The following is an 8,744-nucleotide window of genomic DNA, read 5'->3' as shown; positions in this document are numbered from 1 at the left end:
CACCGTTAAAAGTACATTTTTATTTAACTATTTTACTACACATATTTATTAAATGACAGTGATGTTAATATACAATAATAGGTACCTAATAAATTACAGAAAATTAATATAATTATTATGAATAAAGTTAAATCATTACATAACCTAGCACTTAATAACTAAAATGGTCCTTACCGTTAGGTTTTATTTTTTTTCATTATGTTTTATAGACTGGCAGCATTATCATTTTGCAAATGGCAGTTTCATTTTGGACAAACCGTTATTCTTGTCACATGTTTAAGAATTTAATCCGTAAAATGGATATCAAAGAAGAACCCGATGATGGCGTTTCTAACGTGGAATAACACCATTGGTTTGAAGAACTCAAATTGCCTTCAAACAATCCGGACAACTGCACTTACTTGAAGCAAGAAAAATCTGACAATGACGGTTGCATATTTGAGGTTAGATTTTCAAAACATAAATGATACCTAGGTACTATAAATAATAAAATTCGTAATAACCCGCAGTATAAATAAAAACTGTTTACAGACAGTTGTATTTAGATAAACATAAACACCCCAACCAACATTTTTAGGTATTTTGAGTTATGAAAGGGGACTAGTTCGAAATATTTTGCTGGAGAGATCCAAGATAAGTTTGTTGTAGTTCCGTTATGCCAATTCATTTACTCAAATTAATGTATTTTAATTAAATGAAAATGATAATACAAATAAGTGATGAGGTGCGACATATTGTGATTATACCTGTGCTGCATGTCTATGCAGTAATGATTATTTTGCATTTTAATGGCAGAATGTTTCGATTAGTTTTAACTAAACGTATATTTAAGTAAAACTTTTATAATGAAAACCAATTAAAACAGAAAAAATAAATTATTATAAACACTAGTGACTAATAATATTAAAAGGGATATAATATATTTAAAATATTGCCACATACACTTTTAAAACATCTTCATTGCTAGTAGTTGCATTAGGATTACTATGAAAATCGAAAAATGTTATAAGTAAGGATGGCTAAGTTGTTTTCAGTTGTGATCGATGTAACAAATTGCTAGGAAACAACAATATAACTTTTTATGTAACAACAAACTGAACCGTTATGGTTTTCCACTCGAATGTCTCAATGTATGCCTTTTAAGATGACTGAGCTTCGTACATTTATACATGCATACATCGCATTGATGTGGTTTGTCACTAGTATGTGTCATTTTGTGTGTTTTGAGATGACCATTTTGCAGAAATCTTTTAAAACACACATCGCATTGATGTGGTTTTTCGCCAGTATGTGTCATTTTATGTTTTTTGAGGTCAAAATTTCGCTGAAAATTTTTTAAACACACGTCGCATTGGTGTGGTTTTTCACCAGTGTGTGTCATTTTGTGTGTGTTGAGATTACCAATATGCAGAAATCTTTTAAAACACACATCGCATTGGTGTGGTTTTTCGCCAGTATGTGTCTTTTTATGTTTTTTGAGATCAGACATTTGCAGAAATCTTTTAAAACACACCTCGCATTGGTGTGGTTTGTCACCAGTATGTGTCATTTTGTGTGTTTTGAGATAATTATTTTGCAGAAATCTTTTAAAACACACATCGCATTGATGTTGTTTTTCGCCAGTATGTGTAATTCTGTGTAATTTAAGATTATTATATCGATGAAATTTTTTAAAACATACATCGCATTGATGTGGTTTTTCGCCAGTATGTGTCATTTTGTGTGATTTAAGATTAGCAATTCGCTGAAATTTTTTAAAGCATACATCGCATTGATGTAGTTTTTCAGCAAAATATACCTTGTGAGAACCACGGTTCGAGGTTTTATATGATCGATCATTGCATTCACTATGTTTTTCGCCAGTATGCGTTTCATATGACTCAATCTGCTTTGACTTCATGCACGAAATGAAGTGACTATTTAGATGATTTACAGATCCAAACACTCCACAACAGTCATTGCAAATAAAGTTACGCGGAAAATATGTAACTCTTCTCAACATAATTCGAACTTCCTTTTGCACGTATAATTTCTGAACTTCCGTTTTGATGTTTTGTTCATCTATTGTTATCTCAGAATGGTGTTTCGTCATATCTCTGACGTAATTGGTTGCATGTGCTATTTTATTGTTGACCAGGTTATTGTCAACTGTATCTTTTCTCACGATGTCCAGTCCAGGTTTACTGTAGCGTACTGTGAAATACTGCTGAGTAGAGATCTATAAAAAGCACAGAGTTGGTATTTTCAATTCAATTATAATAAAATAAATAAAATATGATTTTGTTCTTTAATATCGGTTGGATAGGTGCTATTTGGTTTGACAGTGAATTGTTTAAAAGTAATAAATAATTACAAGATAAAAAGAACTTTTTATAAACGTTTTTAAATTTTCTGTTAAATCATATAAACTTAACTAGCTTAAACGATCAAAAAAATGTATTTGGTAGAAATATTACTGAAATGTCATTTTGACATTTTATATTGATTTCCATAGTAACGCACCAATACATTAATAATTTAGTTGCTAGGACCCCAGACCCTAGCAACCAATAATAGTGGATTGGATTACGGATTTCTTCCGAAATAACTTTTTATACAAACCAGAATTAACAGAAAATGAATTTAATTCTACTTAAACATGGCTAAAAGAATTAAAAGAATGCATTGGCATCGATTTCTGATGTATTCTAAAAGTGTTCAAATGTCTAGCTAGTTGGAATGTTAGTTAAAAATCGATTACAAGGCTTGTACTGGATACACAACCACTGAACAAATAAGAATACGACCTAATAAAAACGTTGAAAAAATGTGTAATAATGATTAAAAGTTAACGTGTGTTACTTTTACTATTTAAAGTTCTATGAGTTTCAAAATAAACTTTATAATTGAACGTACCTGATCTGGCCTGTATTTTGGATAAGAGCAGCCAGGTCGAGGATTCTCATTATTAATTAGGCTGATTGCGTTGTCAACAAATTCTTCTTTGATGACGATTATCTCATTATCATGCTCAGACTTTATATTGATCAGATCGTTTTCAAGGTTCTGCAAATAATATAATTATTAATGTAATAATATAATAAATAATATAAAATTCGCGCAAGACATGAATTTTGCGCCAATTCGAGGGTAGTTTATCATATGCATGTAATGAGGCGGTTAATTGTTACAATAAGTTAATCGTCTGAACTTTCAAAAAGTTTCATGTTTTAACAGCACTTCTTTTAGCGTGTTAACTCTTAGAGCGAGATTGATAGTTTTGACATTTTTAGACGGCTTACTTAGTGTAACAATTATAATACCTACCTCAATATCTAGATAGCTGCCGATAGCAGCCTTGAGTATGAATAGATGCGCTGATTAAAAATTGTTAAAAATAGTTATGCTTTTGCGAATATTGGTGTCCTCCAAATTTTTGTACGTTGTCGAATAATGGACCCTGAGGGCAAGAGAGATGTGCTATTGGTCCTGAACGCTTCATGTTTTTTGGACGGAGCACAGGATGAAGCAGTCGATTATCCAAACACTACAGATAAACTAACAGCTCTCCACAATCAGCGGCGGCTCCTCCAACACCGTGCATGTGCGCTGCACTGCTTTTTCCTAAACATCACTCAATGTGCAACAATGCTATTCATAAGTCATCACCCGTTTATCGCAATTTAATCCGTGTAAATTTATACCAAAAGCATGTACTCACTGAATAGTCATCGAAATCGTGCGCTCGTAGTGAACGCACTAATATCGATCTAAGTTTGCCATTCATATTGCATTGTGTAATAACAGTTTAATCCGATAAGTGAAAGTCATAAACATGTGATAAAAACACAAGATTAAATTGCTTTTTGGGACGCCGACCAGTTCACAAAATTCGACACAGAAAAAAAAACAGTAGGAATACGCGGAAAATGTAGTAACTGAGATTACCAGGATTGATAAAAAATACATTTTTTTAATTTAAATCTCATATAAATTCATTGAAAATAGGCTGATATTGAATACAAATTTATTATCAACATAAATATTATGGTTACGATCCTTAAATCGTTCTATATTTGCAAATATTTGAATATAATTTATGAAAAAATAATATCTGAGTTATCATGTTCTTTTAGCAAGTGAGTGAATTACTATTTCATGATGTCATATGTTTAACAATACCCGACTCGCGCTAAGTTTTATTGCCGACGCAATTTTTTAGACTTTATTTTATTTTGTAGACGAAGGGTCCTACGCCTTTTCGTCAATAATTCAATATCCTGTGGCGAAAACTACGTATTCAAAACAAACGAAAGTTATATATATATTTTTTATATTGTCTTGAAAAAATATTGCAGTTCACTGTACAGTTTAGTTTCTGCTGTCGCGATCTAAAGTCCCGACAAACGAGGTGGAATTTTAACATTAAAACTGTTGACACCGTTTACATATATTACGAGCCACTTAAGGAGTGTATGAAAGCAATATTAAATAGTGAAAATGATAGCAATACAATTAATCAAGCAGATATGCTTCTGCGGTATCTCACAGATGAACATTAATTCATGTTTTGGCTATCATTTTTTCGGCGGATAATGGCTCATTGTGACATTTTATTTAAATAATTTCAATCTCCAAACTTAGACTCCGTATTGATAAAACGTTTTATTTGTGATTTTGAAATGTCTGTTAATAATGTTAAAAGTTCCCTTGAAAGTTTATACGAGCCTCCCAGTAAAAGAATAAAATTTAACATTATAGAAATGTGTAAAGATGTCTGTGATTTAATATTCGTCTAAATGAAAGATAGGTTTGAATATAATAAACATTTGCTAGCGGTGAAACTCTTTTATTGTGAACATTTTGAAGGGTACAGGATTAATTTTCCTGAGAATGATTTTAAAATGACCCTGGAATCATATGACTTTTTGGATAAATTTAAACTTAAACACGAATTATCAGTTATTTACAATAGGGACGATTTTAGAAACGCGGATGGTGCTATAGCTATTTTACAATTGTTTTATAATAATAATTTAATGACATCATTTTTCCAATGTACTAAACTTTTAAAAATCATTTGTACAATTCCGATGACACCTGTGGAAAGTGAAAGGTGTTTTTCAACCCTTAAAAGAATTACATCGTTTTTAAGAAATACCATGAAACAGGACAGACTTAATTGTCTATCTGTGCTAAGGATCGATAAAAAACTTTTACAATCAGTTCCAGACTTTAATGAGAAAGTGATTGAGGTGTTCGCTTAGCAGAAACAACGCCGAATTGATCTTGTTTTTAAATAAGGCATGAAAGTTTATAGTGCACCCCCTATGAAAGCAATTTTGGTAACCACCGGCCGCCACTGTCCACAATATGTCTGAGCCGTCTTCAGATTGTATGGACATACTGTTCGGTGCGTACCGCATAACCTGGAGGCTAGTGGTTTTGGGTAGTCTCCAGAGAAGGCAAAAGAGAGGAAAGGGTCGACGCGCTGGAGCAATCAAGTGAATGAGCTTACTGTGAATGTTGGGCCCATTGGGCTGTCCAAAATGGTCGCCACAAAGGCCGCATATATTGCACTTAAAAAAATTGCGGCGTCTTATTTCGGACGTGAAGATCTCTTCACATAGTTTCTTTGTCCGTAATGTTTTAACTTTGTATCTTATTTATATCATTAAATTTATTCTTTTCTGTCAAGTCTTCGTGCCTTTCTCTCCCATGGTAGTTTTTTTTTTTATAAAATTGCGTCTTTGAGTAAACTAAGCCAAAGGTCACTTGGGTATCTGCTCCTAAGACATACCCGGGCGTGAACAACTGCTGATGCTTCACATCCAAACGTAACGTAGGAACTCGTGATACGCTCGATTAAGACAAAGTGTGGTGCGGGGCGGTTAGTTTGGAGGGTCCATGTTTGTGTTGGTCGCTCAGAAGACAACGGAATTTAAATGTGGTCACGATCTTCGGCCATGAGGTAACGACCAAGAGAAAGAGAGAGACACACACACAGTTATGTAGAATTTACAATCGCATTTTTAATTTTAAAGTCGATTTCATCAACTTGGTCAACGGTGCATTTGTATTAATAATTCAATCATATGAAACTAAATAATTGTTGATAATAAGTAGTACTGTTATACAAGTGTGTTATTGCCTGGAATTAACATTACAGCTAAGAACGACAATCACATTTTTTAAGATCTTCTTATCAAACGTATTATATAAACATTAATTTATCAGCTTTTGTCAAAAACTAACCTCAAAACTGCAATGAGCATCGTCGAAATTCTCTTGTTTTAGATCAATATTGTCATCAGGAAAGATTGAACATTCAATTGGCACATCATGAAAGCGTTGTACTTCTGAATCGGACGTATCCTCGTTTGGTTCGCGCTTTATATCCATTGTTAGTTGGTTAATAATAAACAAATATTATTAAATAACTATCCAACTGTCATTATTACGAAATAACACGGCGTATAGCGTCTGAACACCGCCATCTTTAGATTAATATCATAATAAAGATAACCCACTTCAGCAATGGTCTGAATTATCCGTAAAACATGACAGCACATTACACGTCACAAATTAAAATCAGTGTTGCCATCTTTCTGTCAGGTCCATTTGTAAACAAATACTGTACGCGTTGAAAATCTCTAGTAGGGACCTATCTTCTGCTGCCAACAGGGTTTTTGGTTTCTCCTAAAAATATAACGGAGAATTTGAGAAATCACTAGGCCCGGTTTTATTGAGGCACGCTTTCCGACCAAAAATGCCTAAGTACTTATCAAAGTCAAGTGCAACGATATTTATCAAGAAGAATGTGGCCAGTGAGATAAAATTAAGGGTATACATGAAAACGGGGTAAAAAAGATTAGCACAAAACACCACAATGCGAAAAAATACGATCTACATTTCTAGATCACGAGTCAACAAGCACAATGGTAGGTTTATTACATCAAAGTCAAGGGTTTTTTTTCACCTTTTCCGACCAACTTCTTTCTCGGCTTAACCAAATTTTCAATTACCTACCAACGAAATTATAGTACTTTGCACCAATTTTACGGGATGGAAATATTGAAATTTCAATCCTTTTGGCGTACCTATCTACTTTGTAATTATATTATGTAATACAATTAACACAATATGTTATCAATGTTCAAAAAAATTGTACTTATTTCGTTCAAAATATGTATAGGTACCTACCTTATAACAATTATCTCACTTTCAAAACAATTATAGTAGGTACATCATCATCATCATCATCATCATCATCATCAGGGGCGCGGCAACTCAGTGTGGGTCTTGGTCTTCTCCAACAACTTTCTCCACCTGTCCCTATCTAGTGTGGCCGCTTTCCAATTCGGTATCCCTAAAGTACGGCAGTCACCGGCAGCTCCATACAACCAGCGAATCTTTGGCCTGCCTCTTCTTCTACGCCGTATTACTCGTAGAATGCTGGACATCACTCTCTTTGCCGGTTGATTGTCATGCATATGGTGCCATGACCTAGCCATCGCAGTCTCCCAATCTTAATTGATTGAACTGCGCTGCAATCTTCGTAGGGCCCGTAGAGCTCAGAATTATATCTCCTCCTCCAATTGGTGGCGTCCCTGATCGGTCCATATATAGTACGGCGGAGAATTGTTCTTTCAAAAATGTTTAGGGCTCGTTAATTTCGCAAAGAAAATGTTCAGGTGTCTGATGCGTAGGTGAGCACTGGCTTTACATAGTAGGTACATACTATAATTTTATTTATTTCTGCGGGTCTATTCTATACACAAGGTTGCTTTCAGTCCTCTACGGCAGTGCTCCGCAACCGGTGTGCCGCGGCGCATCGTGTCAAAAGATGCAAATAATTTTGTATATTATACAATACTTACTTAGTGGCCAAATTTGCGTGCATGGCTGGTAATATATTTGAGCACCTGAATAAAATTAATAAAAAAATGAATGAAAATATATTGATATGCTTCACTACCATAGGGATTCAATTTCAATTTCAATTAATTTATTTTACATATATTGTGGACATTACAAATTGCAAGTTTAAGACGTTCACAACATGACATTTAGAAACAAAGAAATATTATTAAAACAGTTTTATGTACATAACACAAGAGATAGATCAGTATTACGTTATTCTACAGTATAAATGTGTAAATACAAAAAATATTAAGTACCTATATAGGTACAAGGAAGTACACCGGATGAGTTAAGCAGACCCTATTTTAATAATTTAAAAAACAACGTCCACCTAAATTCACCCTCACGTAAGTGGAATATATCAGTATCCGAAGCGATTTCATTAAACATGGTTATTGCCCTCCCAATTGGCATTACTAATGGCAGGTTAGTTCTGCACCGTGGGAGAACAAACAACGGATGCCCTCGATTCATAAGGTAATTATCAGAGACACACAAGCCAACACCACCAAGAATGGCAGAGTTCACATTTACGCCGCGTATAAGCCTGAAAAAATATGTAGCTAAATAAAGATCCCTTCAAAATTTTAAGCTACAGTATGTAAGCATCCCTAAGAGAAAATCAGTCGGATAGAGCCACGGATAATATCCATACAGCCGAAAGTAAAGGAGTCTTAAAAATTTCTTTTGGACTCTCTCCACCATAAGGCCGTACTTCAACTGATGCGGGGCCCAAACGACAGACCCACTCTCAAGTCTGCTTCTAACTAAGGAGTTATAGAGAATTTTTAGTACCGTAACATCCGAAAAGACCCGGGAAGTACGCAAGACAAAGCCCAACA

General features: G+C 34.1%; 1 long non-coding RNA gene across 1 annotated transcript; it reads right to left on the bottom strand.

Annotated features, from left to right (window-relative positions):
- On the bottom strand, positions 1-6,801 carry LOC147076628 (uncharacterized). The gene is made up of 3 exons (XR_015069340.1): positions 6,235-6,801; positions 2,896-3,045; positions 1-2,218 (listed from the first exon to the last, which is right to left on the bottom strand). It is a non-coding gene; the product is annotated as an uncharacterized LOC147076628 (long non-coding RNA).
- Between the last annotated feature and the right edge of the window lie 1,943 nt (positions 6,802-8,744).

The sequence above is a fragment of the Rhyacophila brunnea genome, unplaced genomic scaffold (genome assembly GCF_057557595.1).
Source record: "Rhyacophila brunnea isolate RB1 unplaced genomic scaffold, BYU_Rbru_1.0 scaffold_13, whole genome shotgun sequence".
Lineage (NCBI taxonomy): Eukaryota > Metazoa > Arthropoda > Insecta > Trichoptera > Rhyacophilidae > Rhyacophila > Rhyacophila brunnea.
The sequence above is the reverse complement of the archived record's forward strand: the minus strand, read 5'-3'. Positions and strand labels throughout refer to the sequence as shown.